The sequence below is a fragment of the Amblyomma mixtum genome, chromosome 1 (assembly GCF_055824585.1).
Source record: "Amblyomma mixtum isolate Tamu chromosome 1, ASM5582458v1, whole genome shotgun sequence".
NCBI classification, from domain to species: domain Eukaryota; kingdom Metazoa; phylum Arthropoda; class Arachnida; order Ixodida; family Ixodidae; genus Amblyomma; species Amblyomma mixtum.
In genome coordinates, this window is record NC_143012.1 from 191,317,853 (window position 1) to 191,338,434 (window position 20,582).

Below are 20,582 nucleotides of genomic sequence, written 5' to 3' on the forward strand. Positions count from 1 at the left end.
TCTAAACTGCGTTTTGCAAGTTCCACCAAAATTAAGCGTTCTTAATAGCATACTTCACAAATTTTCATTCATTTAGATTTGAATACTTCTCGAGGTAACTGCGCTTATTTCACCGGGCATGATTAAACTATTCCTTTAAATATGCTTCGTTACACATTTTTATCCGTTGATTTCATGCATAAGGAAGTCATCAGTGAAAGACGTCTGGCTTTTGCAGGTCATCTTTCAGTGCGAACAAAACAAAAATTACTTTTGTGTGAACAGTGACCTGATGGCTTCCTAACGACCACGTGAGGCATGCACGCGGCAGCTAACACTCACGCTAGCCATGCTGGTCTTTGTATATGAAAGGTGCACGGTACACAATAAATTAGATAATCAGAAGTGTCATGTCCAAGGCCGCTTGTGACCTTTAAATTGAGCCCCTTTTCTGGGGCCACCTCGCTGTATGAATCATTTAATGTGTTTCCTTGTTACGGCGGTAACCATAGAAGCTCCTCCATAAATGTAACCGCCGTTGAATCGACGAAAGGAGACGCAGTAGTAGACGCTCTCATTTCCAGCTATCTGATCAATGTTTCCCACTTTCACTAGGGAGTGTGGGTTGCTGTGGACGTCTTCTAGTTGGAAAAGAGGTCTTAATGAATGCGGCCCCTATTCCTACTGAAACACTCCGTGTGAGCCAGCCATGGGGAATTAAGAGAACACGCATTCGCTACAATATAATAAAGTCGCGGAAATCACCAGTCGTCGTAAGTTTTCCGTGCGTCTTGCATATCGTATTCGTCTTGCTTTCACAACAGTTATATACGATGTGTATTACGTATTATAGAGCCCTTATAAATTTCGACTTTTCTGCACGCACTAACTGTGTACTTTGCATACGCTAAATGAGCTCTATCCGTTTTCACTTCGGGCATAGAACCAGCATGTGTAATTGTGGGAATGTTCATATGAAAGGTATCACTGTAGACGGGCCTTCGTAGGCGCTTTCGTATGTTGGGTGCAGTGATCTGTATTGGAGACGATCGGAGCAAATGGGGCCAACGTCGGATGGCATCGTTACCGAATACACATGCGACAAGATGCAGAACAAAAACCCGTCATATTGCTCTAAAAAGCCAACCATGCCTTCGGTGCCATCAGGCATGCCAATTACGGAAGAATGCCAGCTCGCTATATAACTGGTACTCGCCTTTTGACATTCCTACTCTTATGTTAACTGAGTATTTGGTAGAGAACCATTAGCACTAAATAACTGATAACGTTTTGTCTCCTGACTCGAGAGGCAGTAAGTTGTCTGGAATGTTTATACATGTGCGAGTGAATACCTCAAATATCATGCGGCTGTTTCAGACTTGTTTAAACTCATAACTTAATGCTACTTCAGTGAACGAGGATAGAAAAAGTTCAGTCAATATTTTATTCTGAACGCAGCATAACAGCTCCGCACCGAAAACAGCACCGAAGTGAAAAGGACGCCTTTGCGCTATAACAGTGGGGAGGCGGAGGCGTTAGAGACAGGCGTGCAGCGAATGACTTGCAGACACAATGTAAAAACGTGCGCTACTTATTTCCATAATTTAGGGATTTTCTCCGGCACCGAAAGAAGCGAAATATCTAAACAAGATAGACAATGGCACAAAAACGCGAAGAAAAGTGGACTTTTTCGCAAGCGAGGTCGTAGCTGTCGGAAACAGGCCGAACGGACTCACCTCTTTTCAGTTTGCCAGAAGTCCTCGGTCCTGCTATCTACAGCGCTGAGAAGGCACGTGGTCACAAACGTGAAGCTGCCCGGGCAGGGTGAGTGAAATACGTCCGCTTCATCTTGGAGCACTTAAACACCATTGGTGAAAATGAAGACAGTAAACCTTTCAGAAGGGCATCCGTCTTGTTAGCTGCGAGCGCTGAGCGGTCGGAGAGTGAGTGTCGGAAAAGTACGTCCGAGTTAATTATTTGGAGCAAGCTCCTTACATCACAGATGCCATGTATGCGTTCTCGGGAACGTCAGCTCTTTGCGACAGACATGTTGCTCTCGCGCGCCCTTGTGTATCACGTTACACGCCCCCGATTGGGAGAGGGGAGCGCTGGAGCGTCACCGCTCCTTCTCGCCCCTCAGCAGCACTAATGACGTCCCCAGTCGCCGTGACGTCAAATCTGCCACCTAGCTGCTTACTCAGGGCGTCCAACGATTTGGCTTGCCTTCTAGAAGGGATTCGAGGGGCGGAAATTGCTGCAAGAGCGACATATGGTTTCTCCCGGAAGTTGTTTAGCGCGCGCGGAAGGTATGGCGAAAGCGAGAATCAACGTCCTCTTCAACGGAAACGCCGCAGCTCTTCTAAACGCGTACCGCCGCTCTTCCATGCCCGTGTGAAGATGCTATTTTTAAGTTTCTGTGGCTCTTATTGACTGCACGCTTTGAAACCACGTGAGCGTGAGAGTTGTGTTCAGTCGAACGGAACGTTCGGAGGCATGCGCTGGAAGTGAGCGGAAGATTTCGCTTGTGTCGGAGAAGAGACAGTTTCCAGGGGGTTTCGTACACCAGGTTGGCATCATTCAGGATTTGAGCCACTCTTTCCGGGGACCTTGCTTTCCCAAAGGCCACTCACCATGATGGTTGCGCAAGTGGGGTGAAACTGAGAGCGTAGTTCGAGAGGCCCTAGAAATGATATCATCACTGCTGTGACGCCATTAATGACCTGCGAGAAGTTATGACATGGAAGGATTGCCAAAAAGCAAGAAACAAGAAGTGGAAGAGCAATGAAAAGCGATAACAAAAACTAGCCATGGTTAACCAAGCAGTCGTCCAAGTTCCTTCAATAAACACGCTTAGTCGAGAGGGAATGATATTCGAGAAGAAAAGGAGGCAATCGGTTTTTAGTTTGCCAAATTACCGAAAAAAAACTTCTGAATATATTGCCGAAAATAGAAACTAAAACCATCAAAATTATAAATAACGAAAAGAAAGCAGTGACTGGGGAAGAAGTAAGAAATCAAAAGTAGCCTACAAAATAAGGTGCGATGAGGCCGGCAGATTTTGTACATAAGCATATCTAAAGTGTTCAAGGGATGTGTCCACTAAGTGTGGTGTATATATAGGCGGGTGACCTCTGTGTCCATTAACTGGCTTCGGCTTTTATATTTTGGTGCATGGTTTCACGGCTATAGAGGAATTATTGTGAGCATAATTTTTTTTGTTGTGGGCAATGTTAAACCTATGAGCTAGGTAAGATTTGCATAAACTTGTATATAATTGATTTACTACTTACACGCGGAGTCTGTTTATGTGCAAATGACTTGATAAGGACTGCTTTATTTTTTTTTTGGTGCGGCGCTGAAGTTTCCTTTGATTTGCATTTTAGCAATGCGCACCCACTCGACATGGAGACAAGGGTTACTGAAATCCGTCAAAAAATATGAGCGACTCCGCAAATCCCAATGCGATTAAAAACACTGGAGATGATCTCCTGCGTTTAGAAACAAGGTAACTAACGTTGGTTTGACTTTCAGGAGAGAAAGCTGATTTTATTCTTCAGCATAAGAAAGCGACGCAAGTGTCATGGTCATTGAGCAAGACTAATAGCTATTTATTTTAGATACATTTCCACGGGCTTATATTTCATCAGCCATGAAAATGTTCGTTGTTTTACCCAACTAATGGGACTGACACCGGCAACGAATACGTAAGCTTAAGTACCTTTTCCAAAAGCTTAGATGACAGCGTACGAGCCCAAAGGAGAGCACCACTTGCAAGAAAGCCGAGCATAAGCTTATGCCCAAGTGGCGTTCGTGTTACGTCATTGCAAACGGAAGAGTGCTTCTTCTCATCAAAAATACTCAAATGCAGGACGAAATGAAAAAGCATTGCGCTGAACGCGGCCAGGCAGGCATTCAGCGCCTCTATTTTTGTAAGAGATTACGATCACGTTTTTTGATGATTGTGGGTACGAACATGCTTAATTAGCACCTCGGACTCCGATCATTTATAAGCGCTGGTGGTTCAAAGCTTCTTGTGCTGTTTACGTAACGTGGCAGAAAAAATACTAATTTAAAAAAAAACAAAAAAATTATAAGAATTCCATACCCACCATGTGCAAGATTCAGTTAGCGCTTTGTGAGCTGGGTGCCGATAATCACTTGCAAAACAAATGTGTTCAAAGCTGTGTACAACAAAAAAAATATATATATATATTTAAAGGGCACCTTTTAATGAAGTCCACAAAGAGAAAGTACGCACTTAGCGGCCAACTAAACGGAAGGTTTTTTATGCCCTGCCTGAGGGAATTGCACATCCTTTGCATTAGCACCATGTAGAATGGCTGGAAATATCGCGACTTACAATTCTTGCTGGACGATCGTAAATTTAATAAAAAAAAATGGGTTGTTGCAGACTAGACATTGAAACCTTATGCAATTTCATTGCTCAGTACATGATGAGCAATCTCATTTATTTGACTACAATTTGGGTGTTTTTATTTATTTTCTTCATTTATTTATTGAAGTACCCTAAAGGCGCAGCAGGGCAATAAAGGGGGGGGGGGGGGGGGGGCGGACATGAAAGCAATACAAATTCATAACTACGAACAAAATAAGAGATGCTGTTGTCAAGATAAGCAAGAGTAACAAATAAGATGGCAAGTGAGCTGGAATCAAACTGAGCAGTTTACGATAAAAACGTATGTATAGGGCCAGTGTGTGAAGGCGTATGCACCTTGTGGCTGGAAACGAAAGTTATCGTGTCTGCCTTACCCTGGCAGCGCCAGGGCAAGACAGGGGCTATGCTCAAGTACTGAATAGCAACCCGATGTACTACCGGCGGTCACCCTAGCTGAACTTTTGCATACGGAGGCCGAACAGTGTGCCTACAAGTTCCATGAAGGAAAATAGAGTCTAGTGAATTGTGGGTAAACTTGCGCGGTATAAATATTTGTTTCCCATATATAAAAAATGCTTGCGACCCAAGTTCCCACACTCCTGTGAACGAATCAATAAACGCCCCACACTCCAGTGAACAGATCAATATTTTTTAGGGTAAACAAGCCTTCGATCACTGCAGTATGAGCTCTGCACTGTGTGCATCTATACTCTCAAACTCTTTTCAAACCGAATGATCTGGCCCGCTATTCGACGCAGTGCCGTAAAGTAGCCATTTCAGACCACATACAAAGTTCACACAAGTTTCAAAGGCCTTAGTCTCATTGCCGATGACACTATAGTTGGCGTTTCCCAGCCTGTTTATCCCATGCGCCTTTTTGCCCCCAACATTCGCGACTAACAACACTGCGCGTCATGATGCAAAGAGCATAGACTAACTGAATCTTTTTTTTTAACCCGTATGAACTTTAGTTTGGAATAAAAGAGCTCGAGATTAGACTAGGCCTATTTAAAAAAAAGGCATTGGGAGATAGAGCGTGGAAAACGCTTAAGGAGAGTGAATGTTTCATCTGCAAAAGCTGCTTTCTATAATTCATATTGACTCTTTCACGTGCAGGACATTATCTGCGTCATTAAGAGGAGCGTGACAAACATCTTATAAAGGTTTAATGCCTTCTCTTCATGGCAGTTTTTCCAGGTTACCAGCCTATTTTTTTACTCTAGTTCTGCTTGCAAGCCCGGGAAAACGAATAGAAAGCGCAGTAATGAATGAAGTATTCATTTTGCCACTCTTTTTTGGCACATAAGCTCACGTTAATAACTTCTTCGTCAGAAAACAGATTATGGCTGGGTTGAAAATGATAGGACATATTTGTGAGAAAATGACTGGAAGATAAACTAGTTTAGTGATGGCTTTATTGGAGAGCTTATTCCACTCATTTATTGGTATCTCGCCAACAAAAACCAATTTTGTTTTATAAAATTGATCGTTGGCAATAAAAAATTACATGGAGAAAGTATACGTTCAGTGAAATGTCATCGTGCACACCATGCATGACCGAAATTAGGCGGAAAGCTTATCTACCCCGCAAACAGTAGCACGTGTGTGTGTGCTCAAAAACCCGCCGAACTCTAAATTATGATGATTAGGATACGGTATTTCCTCACCCGCAAGTTTTTTTTTCCCCTATTTCCCGTTAGTGCTCTTTTCCGAAGAATATGCTAACGAAGTCACCTACAACTCCGCCATGGACGAGCACTGGTAGATTCGCACATCAGAGCGCTTTGAAAGGTTGGATCATGGGACGAAAGCGGAAAGTGAGCGCAAAAGTTGTATTTGAGAGAGTGTTGCCGGAAGCGCAGTTTGTTTTAGAGTCTCAAATTATAGAGCGAGGGGTTAATAGGAGTAAAGATTTGGCCGGAACAAAAAAAAAAATGTTTAAGTTGAACGCGTAATTGTTCTAGCAAGACCTTATCAGTGGCACTTGCAAATTTTAGCATGTTGATTTGGTTTAAAGATGCTGTTTGGTTTAAAGATGCATCTCCGAAGCACGGCAGTTCTTACGAAACCGTCAGCGCTGGCGCTGTTCACTAATTAAATTCGAGTATCCGAGAAGTTTCACAAAAACACCAATACGGGAAACTTTCGTCACCCAAACCCTTTTTCCCGAGCTCTCGCTACTCTGGGCGTCTCATGGCACATGACCTCGGATGATGATAGCCCAGCGATGAACGCTGCAGCGGCTTCATCCTTCGGTTCCTATCTAAACAAGCAACCATAGCCGAGTGCACGAGATCCATCTCGTTTCGAATGTGAAGCGTCGCGACGATGTGCACAGGTGAGCGCTAAGCGGAGACACTGGAGACAATTATTCGTGTCGTCGACGATCGTGGGAAACTTAGACACGCGCGGGAGGTCGCGAAATTAATGAGGCTCGCAATGCGGTTACGGCAAGTTCACTGCATATTAAGAATGCCTAGGGCGGGACGAAATTAATAGGTTGTTTATAAGTGGTTTCGCGATGAGTTGCGGGATGGAGGAGCTGAAGTTGATAGCTGAAAGGGGAACCTTTCGTCTCTGCGACGAATGTAGCACGAGCTGTGTTTATGAACAGTCGCAAGCAATCGGTATCGAATGATGCGTATGCGCAGCAACGTTGTATCTTAGAGGTTCTAGCGGGTAGGGTAGATGAGATTCGAGTCCTCCGCCCGTTGATTGCCCGTCAGTTCAATGAAGGGGTTCAAAACTGACTCATTTTATAATGCCAGGTGTCCCAGCTAAATGTAACCAAGCTTTTAAAAAACACGGGGTGTCCTAGCCGTCTGAAACCAAATGAGGGTTGTTTAGAGTCGCGAGACCTAGTCTGCAGTATTTTTTTCGTTCTTCAAGGTTGAATAATTAGTAAGGCTTAATTAACTAACTTTTTAATTATTGACTTGAGGAACACAGTGTCAATATAAATGTTGTAGACCGCTTTGAGAAACAGCTTACTGAGACATTTGAAGCAAAGTAATATTTACTTAAAGTAGCTTTTTTACCGGCCTTTAACCATAACAAGCACAAGAAGAAAAAGCTTCCACATGACAACTGTGCCACTTCAACGTCCCAAGACGCGTCTTAAGGAATAAAATCCATTTTTTCTGAAGTCCTCTCCTCGATAATACTTTGGGTGCACACTGGGGTAGAGAAGTGAGCGAGCAGCTGGTCATGCGATAACTTGCTTTTAATTCCAATAAATGAAGCTACGTAAATCGTAACTTGGCGCAAACAGCACTACTAGCGGTTTTTCGAGGCGATCTAAAACTTTTTCATTGACACTTGCTTCCTGAAGTCAATAATTAAAAAGTTAGCTAATTAAACTTAACTAATTATATATATATATATATATATATATATATATATATGATGAACACTGTCAAGGTTAGGTTACTTGTAAACATAAATACCCCCGAAAGCAGAAGAATTGACAGCCGTCGCCGTAGCTCAGAGGTAGAGCACCGGACGCGTAATTCGGAGGTCGTGGGTTCGGATCCCACCGGCGGCATGTGGTTGTTTTTTCTTCTGCTTTTCTAATCAATTATCTTTAAGCAATAACATATTCAGTGATATTCTAAATTGATCAACACCACAAAATAAATAAATAAACAAAAAAAAATGCCCTGTGCCCCTTGGTTTCTGTGGCTGTTGGCTTCTGTCATATTTATAACGAGCCCCTCATTCCCCTTCCCTTGTTTGCTTAATTGCTTAGCAAGGGCCTCGATTCTGGCAGCCTTGACGCCATAGGAAGCATAAGAGGGTTCTCACGCAGCTTCCACCCTCGCCGTTCGATGGCGTTCTACGTCACACCAGCGGTAACTCAGGACGTTCTACGTCCGCCGCTTATGAACGTAGGTGGCGCTGATGAACACTCTCAAGGTTAGGTTACTTGTAAACATAAATACCCCCGAAAGCAGAAGAATTGACAGCCGTCGCCGTAGCTCAGAGGTAGAGCACCGGACGCGTAATTCGGAGGTCGTGGGTTCGGATCCCACCGGCGGCATGTGGTTGTTTTTTCTTCTGCTTTTCTAATCAATTATCTTTAAGCGATAACATATTCAGTAATATTCTAAATTGATCAACACCACAAAATAAATAAACAAAAAAATCCCCTGTGCCCCTTGGTTTCTGTGGCTGTTGGCTTCTGTCATATATATATATATATATATATATATATATATATAAATATATATAATGCTGCAAAAAAAGGGGAAAGCTTGGCACGGTAAGTAGTAGTAAGAACGTAGACCAACGTTTCAAGCGTTTCAAACGTTGGTCTACGTGCTTAATATACATATATATATATCCTAATGAAGATTACTAACATCTGATGGCAAATGACATGTATGACTGTATAGCCCTTGTAAAAACTTCCCAGTCGAAAGGGTTTCCTTGCAGGCCATGCCGCGCGACTTGTTATGCGTGTTCAAGGATTCCAATCTCTTGAAGGAGAGAAGAACGCCTTTGCTAATCTGTCAGGAAGTTAGGACATCGAAGGATGCTGCTGAGGACCTTATATATCACTTAGAAGCAATTAAACTGGGACATTTTTTTTAAGAAAAGGTGTACATTTCGTTGGAGGTCTACCCAAGTATTTTTTTTTTTCACTACTGATATGCCACGCTTTCAAAGGAGTTTTCCAGCAAACCAAATAAAAAAAAACGTTATATCGTATTTACTACAAAGAAAAGTCAACCGAATTATTTGATGGCATTGAAAAAGGATTGGAATTAATCTATTCGGAATGTAGTTAGTCAAGAAGGCAAATATATACACCACCGTAAAAGCTTCGACAAGAAGCGACAAAAAATTATATCAGACATATGGAAAAATGATATCGTGGCGAAGACGAGGAAGCTGGCAGTGGCGTGGGACGAGGAGCTATTAAGCCTGAGGACATCATCATCATCGAAGACCTCGCGCTACACCAGCGGCCATCAAATCATCTCATAGCCATCAGTCATCTCGTCGCATTCTTCGGCTGGCCGCCACGTAACAATATGCTCAGCCTTGAGAAGAAAAACAAAAATGTTAGCGAGAGAACGCCCGCGATATCACGGTTTTATACGTTCAGTGAAGAGGAAGTAGTTGAGTTTTAGAGCGAATTTAATGCATTGAATAGACCGGCGGTAAATGTTAAAGCATCGGCGAAGGTGTCATAGGAATAAATGTTACCGCGGATGCCTAAGAACTAGGGAGAATGGAGAAGTTAGGAATACGGCATTGAGTCTGGTCGTCGCTGGAAGCGCTGAACTACTTTCAAAAGATTAAAAGACTGCTTTTCCTGCAGCGTACTTGGCAGTCCCACAGCTACTGAGGTGACTACTGGCCAGCTCACGTAAGAGGCGAACAAAGTGGGCGAAATAGGCTGTAGGTCGAGCTTGCCCCCTCTACGAGTCATGGGCATGACCCCACCCTTGCTCATGGATGTGTTCGCGGAAACGCGACCGCATGGACAAACACGTGCGCATACCGGAATACAAAAAAAGTACTTAATTTCGTTTAAAGAAGACCACTTCATCGTACCCGTCGTGATTGCGACTACGGTTTCTCGCAAAAAGACGAATTGGACTGTTTACAGTGAGTAACAAAGTGAATTTCAGAGAAGGGACGACTTCCTGAAGCGTACGAGATGACAAATCAAGATGGAGGAGAGATCGGAACAGGGAAAAAAATATAAGATAAATCGGATTTCTTTCGGATGCACAGAAGGATCAGCAGAAACCTGAGTGCACGGCAAGTGGGTCCGCAGTCTAGGACCCCTGGATAAAAAAAGAAATGCGCGCCGTTCAAGTCCCATGAATGCGTGGTTGCGCCACCCTGCGGAAATTACCATACTCTTCACGGGCGCCTCCACAATCGTGCGGGGTGGGAGCGGCTTCGCGAACCCCTCTTCGCGGAGGCAAGGACGCGCTGTCACCCTAGCGCCCTCTGCGAGGGGGCGGCCGCCATTTCAATGCAAATTCGAGGCAATAGCTGGGTGGCTTCGACTTGCGCCCAGAAGCACTATTCATCCGTACCGCTTTGCACCTGCGCATCATGTGCTCGAATACAGCTTGCACAGCTAAGTCTACACAGACCAAGGAAAAAATAAATGAATTATCAGTGCAGTTCAAGAAAAAAAAACGCGGCTGTTTGTAGCTTGCACTCTGCGGCGGAAAACAAGCAGAGGGGTGTGGTCGAAGAAAGGGCGCAGCTCGCACTCGACTCTAAACACGCCAGCGCGACCAGACAGCTTCAGCAGCCGCTGAGGCCAGGGCAGAACGCACCTGAGGCCCCCGCCAAAGACAATCAAAGCGGAGATGAGGCGTAAACAACGGAAGACAAAAGCAGTCGAGATGAGGCTCGGCGAGGAATACGGCACTCAGCTGTCGATCGACGTCTGTTGTCCGCGCCGCGTGCGAGGCGGGACACAACGGCAGGGCAGGTCCCGCAGGCAATCAATTGGTATGGCACAGCCGGATGCGGAACGCAATATACGTATCTGCCCCTTCGTTGCGGTCGCCATGTCGCCCACGTTGATGATGTGGCTGGTCCGACAAAGCGACGAAAAACAGCAAAGAATGGTGTCTATGACGTATCAACTCTCGTGGCCTGATGCCCACTGAAATAACATTCAGTATAATATTAAAGAAAAAAAAGATCAAGATTATTTGACGTGACTCCCACTCCCGATGAGTAGGACTACAACAGCCGTCTGAATGCGTCAGTTGGTTTGGAGGAGAGGCTCACAGAAAAACAGAAAAAAAAATTGGGGGGAGGAAATTTAAGAAACTGCAAAAAGGGCGTTAAAGAAGGGGTTTACCGGCAACCAGGGCTCTTAGCGATGGTGTATTGGTAAATTTCACGGCCCAGAAGCAGCGCCTCAATTGATCAGATATGGCGGAGATACGAAGGGCTGCTTGCGGAGCCGGGCCCTGTAGAATCGTGTTTTCTTTAAAATTTTGCTATAAACTGGTCGAAAATATGTTTTGGTTTTGAGGAAGGAAGTAACGCAGCAGTATCTGTCTCACACATGTAGGTGGACATCCGAACCACGCCGTATAGGAAGGAATAAAGTATGGAATGAAAGAAGAATGGAAGAAGGAGGTGCTGTAGCGGAGGTCTCCGGAATAATTTCGACAACCTGGCGATCTTTAGCGCGCACTGACATCGCATAGCGCACGATCGCCTTTTGCGTTTCGCATCCATCAAAGCGCGGCTGCCGCTGTGGGGTTCAAACCCGGGTATTCATATACTTTTATCGACGCTAGCAACCTTGTTTCAGCCAGTCTTTCTGCTCTGAAGAGCGTTAAAAAATACAAGAGAGATAAGGAAGGAATCGCTTCCGGGGATTGAATGTGGAAAAAATTTAAGATTAATGCCAGCAGGATGACTTTACTTTTGCGATTGAGTGAGTGAGTGAGTGAGTGAGTGAGTGAGTGAGTGAGTGAGTGAGTGAGTGAGTGAGTGAGTGAGTGAGTGAGTGAGTGAGTGAGTGAGTGAGTGAGTGAGTGAGTGAGTGAGTGAGTGAGTGAGTGAGTAGTGAGTGGGAAAGGCAAAAGCGTAATTGATTGCACTTCGGTCTTCAGGTAAATCATATCCAGAGACTACCAATTTCAAAGTTTTGTTCTCAGAAAAACTAAAAGCTTTGCAAGCTTCCAGTAAATGTCGCTTGAGTTTTAACTAATTAAAACTTCGCCCTCTTGTTTCTTTTTGTATTGAGAAATTTTCTCAGCCAGGTGGCACTTTAAAAGGACACCAAGGAAAGTTTATGCTTGCGTATATTTATAGAGTGCCACGCACTAACTATAAACGCTCAAGTTCCACTGACAACATTTTCACTGAAAGCTGGACAAGCCAGAAAATCTATTACATGTGCCGCCATCAACGGACGATTTGGCTTGTAAACTGCGTACGTCGCCATTTTTTCTTTTTTTGCGGACGCGTATCGCACAGAATAGACTACTTTTTTTTCTGTGCAGAGGCCACAAGTTAGAATCAAGTAAATGGCAGGCTCGGCATAGTTCGACAAGAAAAAAATGAGCCGGGAAACACGTTCAGCCTGCTTAGACGCCAACCGTTGAACGTCCTTCCTGGGTCGTTTGATTCTCTTTTAAAACCATGCAGCGCAGGAAATTTACTCCAGCTTTAAACAACCAACTAATAGGAACACATACTATATCTCATTCAATCAAGTGGTTGCCATATTTTTAAATAGAGTTTTTTTCAGGAAAAAACGTGCCTTTTTCTACCAGAAATCGTCAGAATCGCCTAAATATCCATATAATTTTACCGGAAGTTAAGTTTCAATTGTGATGCACTGAGTGTTCATTAAAATATAGATACAAACTTCCGCTCGTCTCTACTAGTCGTTAGTGAGAGCAATGAGATCGCCTTTTTCCCCATAGCGTTCTCTTGGACGAGTTAACCGGAGGAGGAGAGAGATGTCAGTGCACTTGAAGAACACTAGATGATAGAAATTTCCTGAGCCCTTTACTTCAGCGTCCCTCATAGCCTGAGTCGCTTTGGGACGTTAACCCGCCCCGTAAACCATATACCACAGACCATTAAAAGTCAAACCGCGAATTCAGCCTCTTGTTTCATTAAACAATCACTTCGTTAGGCTGCAATAGATAGATGCTGTTGAAGGGACCTCGAAGCTGCCCTTAATTCATGATAGAAGCTTTGCGCTACAAGCTTAAAAGAATCTCGCACTTAAAAACACGAGAGAATAAGCACCCGTCTGTTTTTAAGATTTCAAGTGCGAGATTCCTTCAGTCATTGAGCGCGCACTCCGCCACTACCTATTCGAATGGCCTTCCTAACAGACAGTCCCTCCATCCCCATCTCACTCATTTCTGCTGCTAGGCTGCGTTGGGGACTGCTCAGCCCGCCGGCCAGAAATCGCTAGTGGAGCGGTTCCCACATGAAGTTCACGCTCGTCGACTCCTGGGCCAGTACAGAAGACCGCCCAAGCGGCCTTTGTTTGCCAAATTAAGTTGCCTCTATCCACTTAAAGACACAGGAACCGTTCAGAAATGAGTTTCTAGAGCAAACGAAGATTTTCCAGATATTTTTAACATGGTCTGGTTAAAGCAAGGTGAAAACTTAGGCTGATTGAAGCACTGTCTTGTGGCGAAAAACAACGCTAACACGAGACAGAGAAGAGAGGGGACATGACGGCGAGAGGAGCAGCGTCGTGTTCCCTCTGTCCTCTGACTCCTCTTAGGGCTGTTTTTCGCCACAAGATCTAGTTCCAGGCCTGCTCATAGTTTCCAGAGGTCTTCTTCAATAACGAGGAGCGGTAGCACAAAATGGGGTACAGGGCACTGCTGATCCACGGAATCATCACCCGCTTCTCAAGAAGGAAATGAGGATTTCAGTTCCACTTGACGCAGGATACCCACCAATGATACAATGGGAACAAGGTCTCCCTGCCATGGTGCTCTCTAACCCCACCTTCAGCAATAAAGATACCCTATGCTGTGGAGCTCCTCGAACAGAGCTGCCATCGTCCCATCAAAATAAATCATTATCATCATCTGATCATGCAGCCGTATTCTCTGTACCCCAGCAACTAAAAGATTAGCGAGTTTACTAACAATCAAGACATAATCAGTGCGATTCCTCTAATGACTCTATTATTCAAGCTTTCGCAGATCCCTCCTGATTTGGGTTTAATTGTGCAGCGGCAATGGGAATGAAAAAAGATGATATGGATAAAAAAATATTAGTGCATCTGGTGAAATCAGATCGGCGTTTTCATGATTATGTAAATAGGTCGACAGCAATAGTTAGCATTAGAACCTGGCGTGACTACAAGAGGCGATATACAGACCTGGCACAAAATGAATAGTACGCGTCTTTGGAGCGAGAAAAATGTTTTGCTGTTGCCCAACCGGTGGCATCACTTTGCTGTAGTTTCATGGCTTTGCGACGGTCACTCAAGAGTTTTCTGTAGTTTGAAGGCATTTCAAAAAGATCGTCATTACCATACGTCTGTTCGTGTTTTCGTTTCATTGTGCAGCATCGATCACTTTGCTCTTAAATTCTACAGGCGAAGCGTTTCGTGTCCCAAAGTCAACAAGGTAAAGTAAACAAGCCCGGTTGGAAGACTTCACGCAGCCTCGTCATACAGATAGCAGCAGCAAGAATGTGAGCCCACACGTACGAAATTAAAAGACGCGGCAAGTTTCAGGGGGAAAATCGTCGACGTAACACCGTAGAAGGGTCCTCGCGCCAAGAATGGCCAGCATATGTGGTCTCCAGATGATTTAGAGGTGTAGCTTGGACACACACATGCAGAAAGGGCCGAGAATTCATCGATCTCGAAGTAAATCTATAAAATTTTCCAATATCTTCAGTTTAGAAGAGACAACCTATCCCTGCTTTAGGTAGCGCTCTTTTTAAATTAAGGATATACACCAAAAGGCCCAATTTGCAATTCTTCCTCTGTGCATTTCTTCTACTTGGGCCTCTGTTCTGTCAGTGCAATGTACGTCGTTTCTTTGTTCTCCCATGTTCGGTGGCGCTGTTTTTAAATTACTTTGATTAAACACCAGCTCTCCCAATCTGCTGTTGATATAAAGCGAAGCTATTTGGAGGACTGCGTGGTTTTGCTGGCTCAGTAGACAGCACTCTTCCGTAAAAAAAATATCTTAAGGCTCACTGAATTGGCGAGAAAGATTTTTTTTGTGGATGCTGTCTGTATGGTAGTGGAATAGCGCGCAAAATATTTCTTATACCCGTGACCGAACAGATAGGCCTTATATTACCGCCGGGAGTCAAAATCTGCTCTTATGATAGGCGAAGATTGGCGATCAAATTGAAATTTGTCCGACTAGTGGTAAGTTCAGATTTGGTCGTGCTTACCGCTGGGAAATGAAGTACTTCATCTGGGAAAAACGGATGGAACCGGGTGAAGAGTACAGCATGCTTCCTCTTAAATAAATCGGAGAATTCGAGAGGACCGACAGCACTAAATAAGGGGTAGAGTGCGACTGTTAGACTTGACTGAAAGCAAAACAGGACACGTGTAGGAGGAAGTAAATACAGTGGCATTGAAAAAGCGCTAATAGTAGTTTTCCCATATGTGCAATACTGAACCGCCTCCGTTTCATACTGATGATGATAAATTCCCCTTATGTATTGCGGGCTTGATATGAGTCCAGGGTTAATTACCCGAATGAAATGCAGATATCAGAATTATATGTGGCCGCAGTTTATGCCAGGGTTAACTCGAGGTGTGCTCATAGAATAGCGTAGAAAACAAATACCATCGCGTTTATTTATAAGCTTACACAAGTATTTTTGTTAAGTCAAAGGCACACTTTTCATTCGTTCACGGAATCTCTGCCATCTCCTCTAATGCAGGTTTGGACGCGCAGCATGGCAATTTTATTGCCGTATTGTAATCACCGGATTCTTTGTGCATTATTGAGATTAGCCACGAAAAAAAAAAAACTTGCAAACCACTGCATATTCATAACTAAGTTTCACTATTACAAGCTTAGAGTCATTTTTTTCCCTGCTGCGGTCAATTTTCTGCGTTCTAAATGTTAAGATTAAATTATATGACGCAAAGAAAAAACAATCTCTACGGAAAAGCAACAGTCTAAAAACAAACACTAAAGTTTTTACGGCTCACTATTGGTCGTTCAGCACTTACGCTTCGCCACGGCCTCAATGTTAAGGCCGAAGCGAAAAAAGCCTACAAGCATAATACAGTTGCCCGCCCAAAGAATTAGACATTTATGCTCTCAATTTTCATTAACCAGAACGGTTGAGACTGGAAAACTGGGCTAGTTGTTTCAGTTAAAGCAACGGGGAAAAGCAATGGAACAGGCGAGGAAAACGCAAAGAACAACACGAGTGCTGACTGACCGAAGCGGTGAACTAGCGGTTTGAGCGTTCGGCTCGCATGAAGGATGTGCTATATGCAATCTCCAGTGCCGCCTGGTACCGACCGGCCTTCCAGTATGTACAAGCCTTTATGCGACCTGGTGCACTGTTTTTCAGAATTTAAACGCTTGGGTATGGGTCTTAGGCCACGCCACCTTCGACAGAATGTTGATGAGTCGAGGCTCCAAATTTGATTTAAATCGCCCGATAAGGCCTCTTTACGGCCCTTTATTACCATTTTCCTAAGCATTTCTTCCTAGTAAAAGCCAAGCGCCGGGCCGGGAGAAAGCTTGTACCTACCACAAACTGGCGTCACCGAGCGGCGTTGTAATGGAACCAATGAGCGCTCGTGCCATTCGTTCCTTGTCCTTCACCTGTTTAACCGCTTTTTCCAATCCTGAAAAGTAGAATGCCTCGCTCTTAATGGCATTAATACGCTGGCAACTGCAGGCGACTGAAAAGGAATAGTCGAAACTCATGGCGGACATAACGTTTAGTTCTGTTACTGCTTGCGTGCTTGGGTGTGTTGTCTTCCCCTATACGAAGCGTATTTTTTTTTCTCTGCCTTTGGATGTAATGCAATCTTTTAGATAAAATATTCATTGTTCTTAGATTCATCAGCTTCTTGCTCTCCGTTTTTTCCTTATTTGTTTCTGTCATTCGGGCGCGCCACTAAACTGCTTGCGTTTCTTGGAAATATCTGCGCCTTCGGCTTTTCTTCCCCCTTTTGACTTTAACTTCGAAGCTTCGTTTGCTCGATATTGTTTTACAAAATATGCAGAAATATGCTATTTCTGGCCCCTAGCTTGTTTAGGAAACATATTCTTTAGAACACACATCATATAAGGGCGTATTCTTTAGGGCTTAATATGAGACTAAGTAACTAGGAAACCCTGTTTTTAAGAAAGCGATCAATAATAGCTCAACTAATAAGTAATTAAGGAAATTCTCCCAAAGTGCGATATTGGAGCCGGACCGCAACCGTAAAAGACAGGAGGCAAAACTCGAGGAACGCCCAAAAACGAAGTGAAATCGGGCTTGGTGCAGTATGTGCATAGGTTGCCACACAAATTAAAGAACAAGGCGGGCAAGCAGAACATACCTACCTGTAGTACTTTCAGCACCGCTAAACTGGGAAAACTGGGCACCCGCCTTACGAAAGAACCAAGAAAAGTGGCAGTGACTAAAAAAACGCGAGCCAAAATATGGAAAGCGGTGCCCCAGTTGTCTGCGAGACATCCCTAACATGGAGATAATCGTAGTAGATAGGCCTTAATGAACACAGTGTGAATGGTAGCGTACGGGAGCATGAGATATTTTTGAGTGCAGGTGAGGCAAGAGCATTTAACTGAGCACTGTAAGGTCTGAAGGAGATTACGATTCTGGAAACGCATGTAATCATTGTTCATAAGGAAAAAGCCACGACTGTATCAATAGACTTTGGCAGCAAAATAGAGAAGTAGATTAGTCTTTCTAGATAAGGCGTAATAGAATACAGCTCTGTTGTTCCATACTTGCAACATGTTTCTTACTGGAAATGCTGCAGTTTTTTTCCCTGAGATATGCGGGAGCGAGAATTCAATGAACTCCGTTGTTAGTTACTCTCTTCCCATTTCGTGATTTTGAGTGTGTGCCTTTCAGTCCGCGTTCCATGTCTGTACCGGCACAGTTCCGTCGATTCATTTCGCCGAATGTCAAGTTTTCGAGTACATGGATTTTATGTTGCTTCCATGCCGCCGTTTTTTTCACCTAAAATTTGAATACCAGATTTGTGTTTTACAGTCACATTTTTTACAGTTTCAGCGCCGTTTGTCTACAGCAGTCATGAATCAGTTTGCCCACATCGCTGCGATACAAAACCATCGCTACTTAGAGGTACATTTTGCGCCTGTGTTTAACCGCAGGCGTATCTTCAAAGTATACTGCGCACAGAAAAACAAGTTCCTGAAGGTACACACAATATAAGTGCTGACAAAGTATACTGCGCACAAAAAAAAAGTACATGAATGTACACACAACAAGCGCAACTTTGAACATATGTCTGACCGACTCGCCCAACAACAGACTCTTTTAACCGCAGGCGCCATTAGTTCTTCAAGTGCGTAATGCAAGGCCTTATCCTAGTTCTTGCCACAGGCTGTTGTTAATGTTTCTGAATTTCATTGCTAATATGTTGCAACGAAAATATTTAATAGTTACGAGGAAAGAGGCAGTAACTCTCTCAAACCACCAAAGTTATAAATGCTACTTTTTTAGTCTTTACTGATGATTAGGCCTCAAAATAGCCGTCATCATGGCCGCTGACGGCAACTACGGTTTACCGCTTCCACAAAACTGGCGCTCCATAAAGTACTGAGGAAACATAAATTGGGCATTCATATGGTTACTGCAAACTGGATGAGAGACAATTAAGGTAATCTTTCTTCCTAATAGGAAAAACATGTAAGGAACCCAGAATAATGCTTTCGCTGAGTGCACAAGTGGCTGCGTCAAAGGGTTTTTGCGCAACGTAGCCATTAACATTGCACCGGAATGCGCCCGCGGCACGCAAACGCATCAGCCCAAGCCCGCGCAGTGCTCCTGAAAAAGCGTGCGCAGAGAATTGCGTTTTAAGGCGGCCCCTGGTATCAACGTGACAGACGTTCGCGCCGCTTTTTGATAGGCCGACGGCGTAGGTCGTACTCTTGAGAGCACGCTTTCAAAAAGCTGCTTCATTTGTTCTCTTCTATTCGGACCTCCCATTCGTAGACGTCGTTTAGTGCCTGGTCATTTTTCATCACTACGTTAGAGCAATCTGTGCATATCGTGTACTTTGTGGATTTCGCTTATCCTTCATTTGTACTTTGTAGGCCTGTGTGTGTGCTCTTTTGTAGTTTTTAGCCAAGGATTCACCACGTATACAAAAGCAAAGCTAAGTACGTTGCAAGCTCACAAGCGGCGCATAAAAGCTTTGTGATGAGCGTCTTCTAAGTTTACTCTGTACGCTCTGTTCCAAACGTCGCGATGCCACCCACGCTGCATTCTGATTAGGTTTTCGGACGTCGCGTCTCTGAGGAAGTTCCGCTAGCTTTCAGGGTCATGTCCCACCGTGCGTCAGTCTCGCCAGTGTTTGATCTCCCGATCCCGGGTGTATTTACTCTCGAGGATCCAGCGACCACAGGAAGCTCTGCCCGAGCGCCTCCCCGTAGTTGGCTGGGGTCATTCTACGCAAATAACGGAAAGGGGCAGTGATCGCCGAGTGCTAAAAGGCTGCCATTAGCTCTGTCACGCATCTGCTTCGTCATACAAAGCGGACCGGCACAAATCTGCTGGATCCGTCCGAGATAGGAAGAATAAACATGATGGCGTCTTTCTTTTTTCCGCTCTCGCTTTAGAGGTATTTAGTTTCATTTACAAGGCGCCTTGTAAGCTAAATGTGAAACTGATTTCCTTGATGTCTTTAAGCTAGGGCTAGGAAGCTTGTAATTAAGGACTGACACCCCCTTCACGGGCTGCTTTTGTCGGGCACCTGTCAACAGTGCTTTTGAGAGTTAGCTCGTGACTCCAGTGCCACATTTTCCAGACAGAAGCCAGCGACACCTTCGCCATCTCCGGCCATCCAAGCCGGAGAGGGTTGAGAACTAAGCACAAGCTGGCGCAGTGTCCGTCCATACTCTACAAAGGCCATTGCACAAGCTTCGTCAACACGTGCACTGGTCCGAGAACTTGTAGGCGCTCCGAAGAAAGCGGTAATTCGATCAACAGCTCAATAGCCGCTTCGTTTCCGCGCCAGTGGTGCTTTCCCAAGGGTGCATTTAAGCCCTATTTTCGCGCGGTAATACATGGAACGAGTAATACATGGTAATGTATGCTCGTCGCGCAGACCTTTCCACATTTTTTCGTTTTTTTTTTCAAGACTCCTTTGCGGACATACAATGCTATCTTTTTGTCTTCCAGTCGCAGAGTGCACAGGGACTGCTTTCACCTTTCTCCGCAGGGAGTGATATCAAAGAGATGCCTGACACATCCCATTAATTTCGCTTATAATGTCTATTGTCCACGCCGTCGTAACAGGGGAGGGGATACACGTTTTACTGAAGCGCTAATGAAACACTGGTAATGTACTTAACGTGCTCGGTTCTTTATTCAGAGGAATGCTAAATTATTAGCCGTTGCAAAGAAAATATTAGTGATTGTTTTCTTTTAAGGTCTATTTTATGAAGACGGCGCTTTCTACCAAAGATATCATAACTTACGTATGCTCGCATTGATAATGTATAATCGTTTCTGGGATTGGCGAGCACCCAAC

At 44.3% G+C, this 20,582-nt stretch overlaps 1 protein-coding gene across 3 annotated transcripts in view; it reads right to left on the reverse strand.

Annotated features, from left to right (window-relative positions):
• LOC149370323 (uncharacterized) overlaps positions 1-20,582 on the reverse strand; it is a 173,962-nt gene that overhangs the window by 115,842 nt on the left and 37,538 nt on the right. For 2 of the 3 annotated variants that reach the window (XM_089561248.1, XM_089561232.1), the window contains exon 1: positions 1,716-1,991. The exons of the other annotated variant lie outside the window; for it this stretch is intronic. The gene's annotated coding sequence lies outside the window, so the exon portion shown is untranslated. Of the gene's footprint in view, positions 1-1,715; positions 1,992-20,582 lie in introns of those variants that run through there. 3 annotated transcript variants of the gene reach the window in all.